Source organism: Ceratotherium simum, chromosome 29 (genome assembly GCF_057802395.1).
Source record: "Ceratotherium simum simum isolate JZ-2026a chromosome 29, ASM5780239v1, whole genome shotgun sequence".
Classification (NCBI taxonomy): Eukaryota; Metazoa; Chordata; class Mammalia; order Perissodactyla; family Rhinocerotidae; genus Ceratotherium; species Ceratotherium simum.
In genome coordinates, this window is record NC_141928.1 from 34,728,945 (window position 1) to 34,744,521 (window position 15,577).

The 15,577-nt window shown below is 39.2% G+C and overlaps 1 pseudogene; it reads left to right on the forward strand.

Annotated features, from left to right (window-relative positions):
- Positions 1-4,257: 4,257 nt before the first annotated feature.
- Positions 4,258-5,837, forward strand: LOC106800743 (holocytochrome c-type synthase pseudogene; annotated as a pseudogene).
- The last annotated feature ends 9,740 nt before the right edge of the window (positions 5,838-15,577 follow it).

The following is a 15,577-nucleotide window of genomic DNA, read 5'->3' on the forward strand; positions in this document are numbered from 1 at the left end:
CTAGGAGAATCTGAGCTCCTTGAAGGCAGGGTCTATGTTTTATTTACCTCCATATCCCCAGGATCTAGCCCACTGTGTTGCAATATTAGGGATTCAGTAATGGATGAATCAATGTACACCTTCATGTTGATGATGGCAGAGAGAGCTGGTTTTGGTGTTCAAGTGTGTAATAAGTAGAAGCTACTTCTAAAAAACAAATTTATTCAGGGCCGGCCCCGTGGCTTAGTGGTTAAGTGCGCGCACTCCGTTACTGGCAGCCCGGGTTCAGATCCCGGGCACACACCGCCGCACTGCTTCCCCGGCCATGCCGAGGCCGCGTCCCACACACAGCAACTAGAAGGATGTGCAACTATGACATACAACTATTTACTGGGGCTTTGGGGAAAAAAAAAAGGAGGAGGATCGGCAATAGATGTTAGCTCAGAGCCCGTCTTCCTCAGCAAAAAGAGGAGGATTAGCACGGATGTTAGCTCAGGGCTGATCACACAAATAAATAAATAAATAAAACTGTTCAAAAAAAGTTTATTCATAAAAGACAATTTGTTAACGCCTCCTAGCTTCATTCATTCATCAATGGCACAGTTCCTGCTTTTAATTCATGGAGTTAGTCTTCAGGTATATAACACTAAACAAGACAAAGTCCCCATCTTCCTGGAGCGCCTGATCTGTAGGCAGAGGTAGACATACAGCCCTGTCAGAGTAAAATGAGGTTGGTGTTAGGGTAGGAACATAACTACCAAAACCATATTTAATTCTGACTGGAGCTCAGGGAGAGAGAAGATGGAGTTTGAGCCAGGCCTTGTCGGGTGAGTAGGACTTGTATGGCAGATGAGGCAGGTGAAAGGTGGGTGTGTGTGGAGAGGGGGAGATGAAGCAGCAGAAAGAGCATACGGAGAAGAACATAGTGCATTGAGGAAATGGCAAATATTCTCAGGTGGCTGAAATATAGGTTTTCTGAGAGCAGAGGCAGGAACCTGAACTGTGGCCAGATTATTGTGAATGTAACATGCTGTTCTTACCACGTTCTCCTCCTGGGCAAGTGGGCATCCAGAGTCTGGCCCTGGTGTTGGGTTCCGGCAGTCAGGGCTGGGTGAGGGCCCACTCCCAGATGCGGGGTGGAGAAGGAGAGGGTCCACAGAGTGCTTCCAGGATGTGAAGGCAGGACCAGGCCCAGAACTACAGCATGAGGAGGCCCACCATTCAAAAGGTCAGGCAGTGAGGCAAACCAGACCTGCCTTTGGGACAGCCAAAGGGAATGACAGGGTTGGGGAAGGTGGCTAGGAGGTTGGGGCTAATGTGTACGGGTGTATCACTTTTAGAGGGAGCTTGTGCCTCTGCCTGCAGGTAGGTGGCCTGGATTGGGACAACATTAATGAACTTACAGATTTTTTCAGCAGAGGTAAGACATATTCACAGAATTCAGATCTGTGTTTTACAGACATCCTTCTAATGCAGGCTGTAGTAGGATGGGAGGAAGGGGAAAGCCTGGAGGCAATAGCAGGGGTTCAGGAAGGCATGGTCAGTAAGTAACTCTAGTATGGAGAAGGGAGTTGAGTTCATCCTTCTTTCCTTTCAAATATTTACTGATCACTTGTTGTATGCTGTGAGTTGTGCTAGGTTCTGGGCATGCAGAGATGTATAAGATATAGATCTGCCCAGGAGTTTGTTTGAGTCTACTGAGAGAGATGCACATGTAAAGTACAAATTATTATGCATGGTGGTATATCAAGAAGTATATCAGGTGGGCTTGGCACATGGCTGGCTCTTAAACTTTCATTGAATGAACGAATTAGAATTGATAATTTTTCAATGTTTGGTGTAGAGGGTGGGGGAGACGGAGTGGTTGAAGATAATCTATTCTGGTTTCTACTAAGTAGAGGGTGATCCAAGAAGGCAGAACCCTAGGAGGAATATTAGCTGGCAGGAAAGACGATGCTCTTCAACGCCATCATAATAAGGGAGCAAATTTCAGGCTGGTAGGAAAGATATCTTGGAGGCTGAGGGTCCTTATGTGCTTAGTCTTTGATGTATAAGGTAGTCTGTGTCTTGCCTACTTGAAGGACATATGCAGAAGGTGACTATTAACCATGCTGTCAGCAACAGATTATAATTTTTCTTTGCCTTCTCTCAATCTATCCCTCTTTAGCCTTCATCTTTCCAGATTGAATAACTCTGCATAGTTAAAGCATTCCCAAATGCATTACATTCATTACTTCAACATTGGAAGGCTGTGTAGTATAGAGGATAGGATTAGGGGTCAAAAGGCATTAGGTTCAAAACCCACCTCATCACTCGTTACCTATATGATGTTGGGCCAATATTTAACCCTTCTGGGTTCAATTTCCTTCCATGTGAAGTAGGACTAATAAGTGCCCTGCTTCCCTCACAGGATTCTTGTAAATAACAAATAAGACATGAAAATGTGTTGTGAAGTATAAAATACAACACAGCCAAGAGTTTCCATCATTATTAGAAATCTCTTTCCTTACTTTCTTTGTTCTCCTGCATCTTTCTCAAGTAATGTGTAAAGTAGACAACCTGAGCCTTTTCCTTACCTTAACTTGACACTTTGAGTGGGGGATTGATGATGGCAAAGTCTGGAGAAGGGGTAAGGATGTCTGTGGTCTGTTTTGCACGTTACTTGACCGTCCTCCCCCAAAAGGGCAGAAAATTTGTTTTCTTAAGCTACATTAAAATGTCCCTAATTTAAACTGCCTCCTCCAAATGTCACAAGTTTAGGGTAGAAACAGGACTGATGGAAGGAAGCTACTCAAAGGAAGATTTTATTCAACATTAATAAAAATGTCCTAACAATTAGGGTATCAAAAATAGATGGGAGGTGCTTGTTGGAGTGGCACTGAGTGGTTCCTGGCATATTGTAGAGAGTTCTTAATAAATTATTAACTATCATATATCTTACAGTTATTTCATAGACTTTAAGGGTAACAAGGTATCAAGGATACACTGCCCTCACCAAAATGATTTAGAAAGTATTATCTCTTTTTCTATACTCTAGCAGAGATTGTATAGGATTGGTGTCATTTCTTTCTTAAATGTTTGGGATAATTTACCTGTGAAGCCATCTGGGCCTGGAGTTTTCTCTGTGGGATGTTTTTTAATAGCAGATTCAATTTATTTAATAGAAATAAGAATATTTACATTTTTAATTTTTTGTGTGTGTCTGTTTTAGAAAGTTGTGCTCTAGAAATTTGTCTGTTTCATCTAAGTTGTCAGATTTAGTGCACAAAATTTTTCATAATATCCTATTCCTATCTTTTGAATTTCTGTAGGTTCTGTAGTGATGTCTTTTTGACTCCTGATACTACAAATTTGTCCATCTCTCTTTTTTCTTGATAAATTTTGCCAAGGGTTTATCAATTTTATCAGTCTTTTGAAGGACACAACCTTTGGTTTGGTTGATTCTGTTATTTGTATATTTGTTTTCTGTTTCATTAATTTCTCCTCTTTATTCTCTTCCACTTTTTGAAGAGTTTATTTTGCTGGGTTTTCTCTAGGTTTTTGAGATAGATATGTAGGTAATTGATATTTAGCCCTTCCCTTACTATTTTCTAATATAGGCTTTTAGATCTATTTTCCTCCTGGTACAGTTTTAACTTAACCTTTCTTATTTTCATATACTGTATAATTATCATTCAATTCAAAATATGTTTTAATTTCCATTATCATTACTTCTTTGACCCACAGGTTATTTAGAATTATGTTGCTTAATTTCCAAACATATGGGAATTTTTGAGTCATCTTTTTGTAACTGATATCTAACTTAATTCCGCTGTGGTGAGAAAACGTACTTTAAATGATTTTAAGTCTTTGTTAAGGTTTGCTTTATGGTCTAGCATATGTCAATTTTAGTAACTGCTCCTCATGCACTGGAAGAGAACATGTATTCCTTCTTTGTCTGCAGTGTTCTATATTTGTCAATTAGGTTAAATTTGTTAATTGCATTATTTAGGTTTGCTTTGTTCTTACTGATTTTTTTCCCTGCTTATTCTATTTGCTATTATGAGGAGTATGTTAAAGTTTGCCACAATGATGCATATTTAACTATTTATTTTCTGTTAAATTTTGCCTTATATATTTTGAAACTATGTTATTGGATGCATACAAATTCAGAAATTGTTATATCTTCCTGGAGAATGGAATCTTTTATTATTATCAAAAGTATCTTGAAGTAGTGGCGCGTGTGAACGCCGGTGGTGACCGCAGCGATAGCGGTGACCGAGCGGGGGCAAGGTGGCGGCGGCGGTTAGCTGCCGCCCCGGGCCAAGTTGACTGTTAGAGGCGGGACCGGCCGCCCGGAGCAGCCCGGGGCAGGAGTCAGAATTGTCTGGATTCAGCTCTGGGATTCCAACCATGGGTTTGTCTGCCTCTACCCCTGCTGTTGCGGTTCAGACCTCAAATGCTTCAGATCATCAGACAGCATCTCCACCTTCAGGATGTCCAATGCATGAAGGGAAAATGAAAGGCTGTCCAGTGAGTGCAGAGCCATCTGCCCCAAGCCGTGAGAGCAAAACTAACTCTGTGCCTGCCCACCAAGATCGCGCCTACGAGTACGTGCAGTGTCCATCACCGGTGCTGTGGCTGAGAATAAGGAGAACCTAGATCCTTCTAATCTGATGCCACCACCTAATCAGACACCAGCCCCTGATCAGCCATTTCCACTGTCTACTGTGAGAGAGGAGTCATCCATTCCAAGAGCAGATTCAGGGAAAAAGTGGGTTTATCCTTCTGAACAGATGTTCTGGAATGCGATGTTAAAGAAAGGGTGGAAGTGGAAGGAAGAGGATATTAGTCAGAAAGATATGTATAATATCATTAGAATTCACAATCAGAATAATGAGCAGGCTTGGAAGGAGATTTTGAAGTGGGAAGGCCTTCATGCTGCGGAGTGTCCTTGTGGTCCCTCACTGATCCGATTCGGAGGTAAAGCAAAAGAGTATTCACCGAGGGCAAGAATTCGCTCCTGGATGGGGTATGAGTTGTCTTTCGACAGGCACGATTGGATCGTCAACCGTTGCGGGACAGGAGTCAGATATGTTATCGACTACTACGATGGCGGCGAAGTCAACCGGGACTACCAGTTCACCATCCTGGACGTCCGGCCCACTTTGGATTCACTTTCAGCGGTATGGGACAGAATGCAGGTTGCCTGGTGGCGCTGGAATTCGTAATTACTGCTTTGTTGGAGATGGGAAAATATAAACTGTTTTTTTTTCTGAGTGATACATTAAACTGTTTTCCCCAAACTGAATTGCACTCATGATGTAATGGGAACATCAAGTGGGTAATGACACCATATACTTCACTTAGCGAAGGATACCATGCACCATGTTCTTTTGAATTCCGTTTTTACCTGGCAGTTTATAGCACATCATTTTAATTTTCCTTCCCACTTATTTTCTGTGGGAAGCAGTCCCTTAGTTTTTTCTTTAACTGCAGTATTGCCTGTGGATTTAATCTAGAAAAGTCTGAACGACCTCTGAAAAAGAACTTTTCTTACAATGTGAAGAGAGCTGCTTTTTTCTTACTGTTTTCTCATGAATACTTGAGATGTAGACCTGAAAGCCACGTGATGCTCAGGAGCTTTTACCTGGCCAAACATTTTAACTAAAACTGTTCATTACAAACAAGTAGTTATGCTTTTTAAAAAGTTGCCCACATTTCACTGTCCCTGCGATATAGTAGTGACCCCTGAAGAAAAGGCGCAGGTATACACTGGAAACGCACTCAGCAAAACTAAGGCGTATCTTGGCTCTCCAAATTCTCATTTAGACGAATTTTTCAGACTGGACCTTGTTATAGAATAGTTTCAATTCCCCCATGATTTGATGATGCTCGTGCATTGGAATATATGTTTTAACTTTTAAAATATTATTTTAATTCCCATTGTTCTCTTATGTAACTCTGCTCCCAATAAGCAGGTCTCATTGTCCCTGGTATTTGACAGGTTATCTCACCTTTGAGTCCCATTCCTTCTCCTGCCTGAAGCCTTTCCTGCAGTCAGCCTAATCTGAAAGTCTGGCTCAAGTCACGGTGCTAGGGACCATCCCTCTCTAAAACATGGTTATATTTTGTTGAGTGTTAGAATTCACAAGAAGAGTATTTTTCCCAGTGTAGAATGTTTGCATCCACTCACTGCCTCAGTGCAGATTTTTTTTTAAGGGAGCTCTAGGTTTGCCATTGAAATTCTTTTCAATCAATAAACTGGTTGTTTTACTTACAGCAGCATGTTACAAATGACTGTTGGGTTGTTTTACTTACAGCAGCATGTTACAAATGACTGTTGGGTTGTTTTTTGTTTTTTTTTTTTTAAACATTGATACTATTAACACCTTTAATTTGTCCTGAATACTATAGTGTTAAGTTAGTAGATGGAATTGGCAGTCTGGAGTGATTAATTTGGTATGGATTTCTTTGTTGTGTCATTTTAGTTTTGAACTGAACTGTCTGAACTGTTGTTCAGTTTTGTGTGGCATTTTAAAAATTCAGTAACCTTAAACTCGTCTACATTTCAAAATATTTGTATATTTTAAAATAAAATAAAGCTGATGGTGAACAGGTTTTGAACATCTAAGAGTAACTTTATATTTAACAATCGTTTCTTCAGACTAATCCTTACAGAAGTAATGCTATCCTCTCCCAGTTCATGGTGGCCATTTTCTCATCTGTTAATCACCCATTTTTAAACTGCTGAGGGAAATAATTACTGTTGGCATTTTTTTGTCCTAAGTGCTATTGAATAAGTGTAGAAGGATAAGATATTATTATGAGAAACAAAGTGTTGTAACTGGAAACTGAAAATTGAGCCATAGGCAGAGATTCACCCCTTCTATAGAGCTGTACTATTTCTTACCATTTGCAACAACATGGATGGACCTTGAGGGCATTATGCTAAGTGAAATAAATTAGAGAAAGACAAATACCACATGATCTCACTTATATGTGGACTCTAAAAACAAAAAACCAAGGTCATAGATACAGATAACAGATTGGTGGTTGCCGGGGGTGGGGGGGGGAGAGCAAATGCGTGAAGGGGGTCAAAAGGTACAAATCTCCAGTTATAAAACAAGGAAGACACAGGGATGTAATGTACAGCATGGTGACTATAGTTAATAATACTGTATTACATATGTGAAAGTTGCTAAGAGTAGATCTTAGAAGTTATCACAAGAAAGAAAAAAAATTTTGTAACTTTAAGGTAATGGATGTTAACTAGACTTACTGTGGTGATCATTTCACAATATATACATTGAATCATTACATTGTACACCTGAAACTAATATAATGTAGTATGTCAATTATACCTCAATAAAAAAAAAACCGTAAAAAAAAAGTATCTCTATTTCTGGCAATGATATTTATCTTAAAATTTACTTTGTCTGATATTTATATAGCTATATCAACTTTCTTTTGGTTAGTGTTCGTATGATATATCTTTTCTATCATTTTACTTTCAATCTTTCTGTGTCTCTCTATATAAGACTCTTATAAGCACCTAAGACTAGGTTTTATATTTTGTTTTTATTCAATTTGACAATCTTTGTCTTTTAAGAGGAGTATTTAGTAGTTATATTTAATGTAAATGATGTATTTATACATATTTTAGTTTAAGCCTATAATTAAATTTTTTTCTATTTGTTCCACCTGTTCTATATGTGTTTTTTTCTTCTTTCTTTCCTTCTTTTGGATTAATAAAGTTCTTTTATTGTTACCATTTCATTTTCCCTCTCTATTAGCTTGTTAGCTACATATATATATATATATTTTTTACTATGGCTTTAATGGCTAGCCAAGCAATTAGAACATGCAAACTTGACTTATTACAGTCTAATATAAATTAGCACATTTATCACTTCACTGATAATGCTAGGGCCTCAGAAGATTTTAATTCCATTTACCCATTCCCATATTTTGTGTTATTCTATACATCTTTTAGATCACACAAGATAATATCATTGTTACACTCAATATTCATGTACCTTTACCCACATATTTACTCTTTCTATTGTTCTTCATTTTTTTCTTGTATTTCAATGTTTTGGAGGAATCATTTTTCTTCTTACTGAGGAACTTCCTTTAGTATTCCTTTCAGTGCAGGTTTGCTGGTGATAAATTATCTCAGGGTCTTTTTGGTCTAAAAATTTTTTTACTTTGTCTTCACTTTTTAGAAAAAAACTTTTTAATTTGTAAGATTTTCAAGCTAACGGATATTTTCAACAATAGAACAAAGATATCCCATGTATCCTTGCCCAGATTCCTCAATTGTTAACATTTTACCACGTTTGCCTCTCTCTCTATTAATGTAGTTTTTTCCAAGCCATTTGAGAATAATTTATAGATAAGATGGTCAAATACTCATTAATATTTCAGTGTATATTTTCTAAAAACAAGGATCCTCTCCTACATACCCACAAAACACTCATTGAAATCCATGGACTCCATTAGAAATTTCCTAATTGTCTTAATAATTTACAGACTCGTAGGATACAATCCAGGGTCATGTGTTGCCTTTAGTCACTGAGCCACTTTAGTCTGGAATAGTTCTTTACTCTTTCCTTATTTTTCATGACGTTGACATTTTTTAAAAGTATAGTTCCATAACTTTGTAGAAGGTCTCTCAATTTGGATTTGTCTAATGTTTCCTAGTGATTGGATTCAGGTTCTGTATATTTGTCAGGAAAACCATAGAAGTGAAGACATGTTTCTTCTCAGTGCATCACATCAAGTGGCACATAATGTTGATTTGTCCTATTACTTGTGGTGTTAAGTTTTGTCACCTGGTTAAGATGGTGTCTGCTAGGTTATCCACTCTAAGATTAATTAATAACTATTTTGTAGCAATGAATAAGTATTTTGTATTTACTGATTAATAAGTATTTTATGAGTGATACTTTGGGATATAAATATCCTGTTCCCCATTAAACTTTTACCCATTAATTTAAGCATCCATTGATGATTTTGTGTAAATCAACTATTACTGTGATGGCTACCAAATGACAATTTTCCTAATTTTATCATTCATTCTATATTTACTACTTGGTATTCTATTTTAAAGTACGGCTTTTCCTTCTCTCCCATTTATTTTTTAATTCATTTATTCATTTGTGTCAGTATGGATTCACAGATTACAATTTTATCTAATGGGTTATAATCTATGATTGTCATTACTTATTTTGATGATCAGGTTTCCCCTGATTTGGCCAAGCATACGTATGAGTGTTTGGGAGACCAGAGACAGGTGGAAAGAGGGAACACTTTCAAGCTGACCTTGTATACTTTTGACATGTTCCCCAAATTTTTTAACATTTACTTAACGTTTTAGAACCACAAGATGTTCCTGGCTCATCTTGTCCTTTCATTGTCCTAATCCTGGAATCCTCCATCTTCCTAATGGGCTCTAGTTCCTTTTAGTGGAGAATAGTATTTTAGAAACCAAGACCATGGCTACTAGGTATGATCATTGCTACTGGTGTATCATGGATTCTAGGCCCTGTTGGTGGAAAGAGCTAGGAAATATATTCATGTACACACCCCCACACACGCACATAAACTATATCTATCTGTATTAAAAACCATGATTTCACATTGACATATCCAATTCCAGCTCAACACCCTTTCCGTATATGAAACTCCTTTCTCTGGCAATGAGAAATCTGGGTCCCATTATCCTTAATATATTTACTTATTTACTCAATCCCCCTGTATGTAACCACTGCTAGCCCATATGGTATCTTTGTATGAAATAGAAAAAGATGTCCCTTCTGAGTAAATTCTACTCTGTCCCAGATCGCACAGCTTTTTGAGTGAGAGGCTGGATTTCAGGCCCCACTAACCAACCCCTCAGCTGGTTGCCTTTGTGCAGAGAAAAACATTCATAACCTGAAGCAGTCCTGACAATGTCAGTCTGTCCTCCTGACAGTTATTCCATAATTCTTCTTTTAGTATAATTAAAATTTATGTGTAACACTGACAGAGATGGCACAAATAAAAAGCAATTTGGGTCCAAAAACCATTTCATTTTATTTTTGCCTAACTAAAGTCTTGTGTGTGGTTTCTTCAAAGTTAATCATATTCTTGAGAATGGAGAGCTCAAGGAAGATTTGGACACGTTACTCTGCTCTGCTAAGCTCTGGTGTCACTGCAGCTGGCAGACGGCATGCCTTTGGGCTCAGAAGGTTTAGAAAAGACAAAGTCAGGGAAAAAGCTCTGGAGGGTGAAAGACATAACAACAGGATGGGAAGATGTGAAGGAGAGAGAAAGAAAGAAAGAGAGCTAAATGTACTGAGAATAGAAGGAAGTTGAGGGGGCTCTGATTGGCCTATAAAGAATTTTAAAGTGGTTGTGCAGTTCTTTAATTTCCTCCTGTTCTAATTTCCTGATAAGCATTCAAATAGGGAGGAAGAAATTTTTTATTGTCCAACTTTAATGTCATTGCCTTCGTGAAGTCTTCCCTAATGTCTACTACTACACTTCCATAGTCCCAACCCCAAATCATGGCAGAAATTTGGTTGTGAGGTGACACCAGTGTGGAGAGGAAGGAAAGAGTCATCTAGGATTAGAGAGGGCACAGTGACAACAAAAATAATAGCTAATATGTATTGGGCACTTACCATGTGCCAAGTACTGTTCTACATGTTTTCCATGTGTCCACTCATTTTAGCTCAAAACTGCATGATGAGTAAGGTATTATTACTGTCATCTCTGTAGTACAGATGAAGTAAAAGACTCAGAGAAGTTGAGTAACTTGCCCAGGGTCAGATGGTTATTGAGTGGTCACATGGTGATTCTACAACCAGGAAGCAAACCCCGGTAGCTTAACCGGAGGGCCTTAATCAGTGTACTCTGCTGCCTCTGACAGTGGGAAGGGGAATTGAAGTCTCCCAATATCACCTTTCCTCCAGGAATTCCTCACTGTCTAGAAGTAAAGTTAGCTGTCAGAGGCTGACCAAACACAGGTATGGTTGTTTGGGGGACCAGAGCCAGGTAGTGGGAGGGTGTTTGCAATGATAGAACTGGGGCTAGGTTGAGACATGTGGGCCCCTTTGACAAGGAGAATCTGTAAATATTTGTTCAATATTTTAGTAGGTTCAGGGAGAAACTGATTTTTTAGTAATAAAAATGGTGTGCCTCTTTCTTTGTGTTAAAAAATAAATTAATATGTCTAGTCAATGTATTATAACACTTTATTTAGAATTGTCTAGGAATTGTGATTTTTTAGAATCAGATAGCTTTGGGGGAAGTATATTACAGGGTTTAAAATTTAAATAATAGGGGCTGGCCCGGTGGTGCAAGTGGTTAGAGGTGTGCCCTCTGCTGCCGCGGCCCGGGGTTTGCTGGTTCGGGTCCTGGGCATGCACCTACACACCGCTTCTCAAGCCATGCTGTGGTGGCGTCCCATATAAAGTAGAGGAAGATGGGCATGGATGTTAGCCCAGGGCCAGTCTTCCTCAGCAAAACAAAGAGGAGGATTGGCAGATGTTAGCTCAGGGCTGATCTTCCTCATACACACCAAAAAAATTTAAATAATAAAATGAATCACTCAATCACAGTGAACAGCACTACACTATGTACTATTTGGTTTTAGAATATTAGCTAGCTGGTCTCAGAGTTGATGGTTCATCCAGTAGTTGCATGGCACACTTTGCAGATGCAAAGAACTAAAATACTCACATTGGATTGGTTAGTGCCAGTTAAGAATATTTTAAAATTTCTATCCCAATGTGCTATGTCAGTTTCAAGCGGTTCAATTTATATTTTGCCACTTATTTAAAGGAGTCATGTGGAAACCTGAGTTAGCAGGCACCATATTTCTATTTATTCCAATAATGGTTTATCTTCCCTTGTACATTGGTATCCCACGCAGCTAGAGCTAGAACAGGTTATAGCAGGCTGTGAGGAGTCTCAACGTTAACGCTTCTAATAGACCCATGAAAGTTTGAATCCTTCCCTTAGAAATGATCAGTAGGCTGGGCAACCTTAGCGGCTATGGCGAGCAGTGAACTGAAACACTGGGTGGGAGTTTGAACTTGATGTATTATGTCTCTCCTAAATGTTAAAGTCTATGAGTCTAAGACTTTGTGTATGGATGCTCCAGGACCAGAAGAAAGTGCCTCAGGGAAATTTCTAAGCTTAGTTCCGTTTATGGAGTGCAATGATCATGTGATGAAACTGAACAGTTGAGATAAAGAGATAAACTAGGTAGCTCCACCCTCATGGTGGCCGCAACCCATTTGGTAAATATGTGGTGTCACAGGCAAAAGCAGGGGAAGGAAAGACTTCCCAAGGAGATGGTCTAGAAAGATTGTGCCCTGTAATTCTTCTTGAGACTTATCTTCATCTTCATCATCATCATCATCCCCATCCCCATCACCACCATCATTAAAAGAATTGGTAATTTTTGAGAATTCTATTGTGCCAGCTTCCGCTTAAACTTCTGTTTGTGATTTCTTTCTCTGATTTTTTAGTACCTGGGGATTTGTCTTTATTTTGAGCCCAGATATGTATTTTTAAAATATTTATTTATACATTGCCTAACATACATGGGTTAAAAATGGGGAGAAGAGTTTGTTAATTCTAGCTCAGTCTGCCATGTTATTGGCAATCTCTCACAGAAATGCATTGATCCACTCAATAAATAGTTAATGATTGCCTACAGTGTGGCAGGTACTGCTCTAGGTGTTAGGGATAAAACAGACAAAAATTCTGGCCTTCATGAAGCTTAGATTCCTGTGGAAATCTACTCAGGACTTACTATGTGCTAGGAGACTATTCTAGGCTTTACATATATTCAATCGTTGAATTGTCACAATCACCCTATGAGGGAGGTGCCATTATTATTCTATTTTACAGATAGAAACAATCGAGGCACACAGAGGTTAAGTCACTTGCCCAAGGTCACTGTGGCAGTGAGTAGAGGAGCTGGGATGCAAACCCAGGCAGCACGGGTGCAACGTCCATGGTTTAACCACTACGTTGTGCAGCCTTTCTATATGTGAATCTATGCCTGGAATTTAGTGGGTTCTTAAGAATTTTATTCGCTAAATGATTAAATGAAATGAACGAATGATCACACTGTACTATATCACCTGCTGTTTGTCTATCCTCTAGCAGAGTCTGAGCTCCTTGAGGATAAGAACAATGTCTTCTTTGACTTTATACCTAGTGCCAAGGACTGGGCCTGCATGGAGTACCCCCTCGGTACGACGTTGAACACTGGAATGAATGAACTGCCAAAGGTTCCTGGAATGACAATGCTGCTCGATTCTAGCCTGTGTAAGAGTTGCCTGGGAGTCTGGGAAAATGGAGACTGCAGGACTGCACTCTGGGGTCTTGGAATCTTCATTTTTAACAGGCCCCACAGGTGGTCTGTATACCTCCCTCTGGCCACACTCTGTAGGGGCTATCAGTGAATATCTGAGAGCCACAGGGCACCATGGGTTGCTGGTAGGTCACTGAGGTCTTGATAGCGTAGGAGCTTTGAAGCCTCATTTTAGAGAAAACCCTTGAAAATCAGCAAGGAGTGATTTACTCCCCAGGGAACCCCAGGAAATTGCCTTCAATACATAGAGTGACTCAGCCCTGTGGAATATCAAGGTCATTGTCTCAGATTTGATGTTCCACAGATTGTCATAAAGAGCTACATCCTGCCATCTGACATCACTGAGCGAGGCACCTGCAGGCTTATCTGAACACATCCCAATTCCTGTCATAAGTGATGGTTTGAACAGCAGCATTGATTTTTGGAAGTCTTAGTGTAGGCATTTACACGAAAACACTTCAGACACCAGAAGTTAAGAAAGTGGAAGGCTATGATACGACAAAATGAACACTGGGTCAAGAATCCTTCCTCTTAACTGGTCCCTAGTGTCCTCATCTGCTGAATGAGAAGATTGGATTAGATGATCTCTGAAGGTCTTTCCATGATATTGGTAATAATATCTATCATTTATTGCACGACTACTGTGTGTGCCAAGCACTATTTTGGGATTTTGCTTTTATTGTTATAGTAGCTAATTCTCAGAATAATGTGACAACATAGACATTGTGCTCCCAGAGAGATGTGTTATTTATTTGTTTATCTAAAAGCTGTTGATAGCTCACTGTGTCCCAGGCATCAGGCTGGACACTGAGTACTTTGCCAGGCACCAGGCCATAAGCTGCCCAGTGGCTCAAAGCTGGGAAGTGGCAGGATGAGCCACAACCTCAGGTATGTTCAACTGAAGTCCGAGCTCTTTCTTCTTCCTCTCACACATTTCATCTAAGATTTTATGTCTATAAAACATGTGAGAGATCACCGACATTTTTTCCTAATTCTTACGCCAGTGATTTCCCTGGTTACGCATTAGAATCATCTAAGATGCTACTTCAAACCAATTGGCTCACTATCTCTAGGGGAGGAGAAGGCAAAAGGGGAGGGAGGAATCAGTGTTTTGTTTTAATAACTCCCCAGGTGATTCAAATGTGTGGCCAGAATTGAACCAAATCCTATATATTCTAATTTGAAGAAAATTTATTTCTAACTGTGGTAAAAGACACATAACATGAAATTTACCATCTTAACCATTTTTAAGTGTACAGTTTAGTAATGTTACGTACATTCACATTGCTGTGCCACCAGCCTCCGGAACTCTTTTCATCTCCTGAAACAGAAGCTCTGAACCCGTTAAACAATAACTCCTCATTTCCCCCTCCCCCGAGCCCCTAGCAACGACCATTCTACTTTCTGTCTCTGTGAATTTGCCTGTTCTAGATACTGAATCATATAGTATTTGTCTTTTTGTGACTGGCTTATTTCACTTAGCATGATGTTCTCAAGATTCCTCCATGTTGTAGCATATGTTAAATTTTCTTCCTTTTAAAGACTGACTAATACTCCATTGAATGTGTAGTCCACATTTTGTTTATCCATTCATCCATCAGTGGACACTTCCAACTTTTGACTATTGTGAATAATGCTGCTATGAACACGGTTGTACAAATATCTCTTCAAAACACTGCTTTCAATTCTTTTGAGTACTTACTCAGAAGTGGAATTGCTGGATCATATGGTAATTCTATTTTTATTTTTTTTTGAGGAACTGCCATACTGTTTTCCACAGCAGCTGCACCGTTTTACATTCCCAGCAGTGCACAAGGGTTCCAATTTCTCCACATCCCCACCAACACTTGTTATTTTCTGTTTTTTGATAGTAACCATCCTAGTGGGTTTGAGGTTGTAAATTGTAATTTTTAAATTCAATTATATTTGTGTGTGAGAGTCTATTTTATTACATAGTTTTAGTTATTTGTCTGTGAATCTCTAAATAATTTCACTTTCATTTTGCATTATTTTTCTTCCTGCATTTGAAGAATCTCTCCAGATTCAGTACTGATCACTCTTCTCAGAACTATAGGGAGAGGGCAGGTGTTGAAGAGGTATTGGACAGAATCTCTGCTTTCAAGTTGCTTACTATCTCTGGCTGGGAGCTTGCTTACAGCCTTGTTGGATTTTTGTCCCAGTTCAAGTCAACTCTGCTCCTATCTGGTGGCTTACTAATTTGCTCAAGTCCTTGAAAGATGG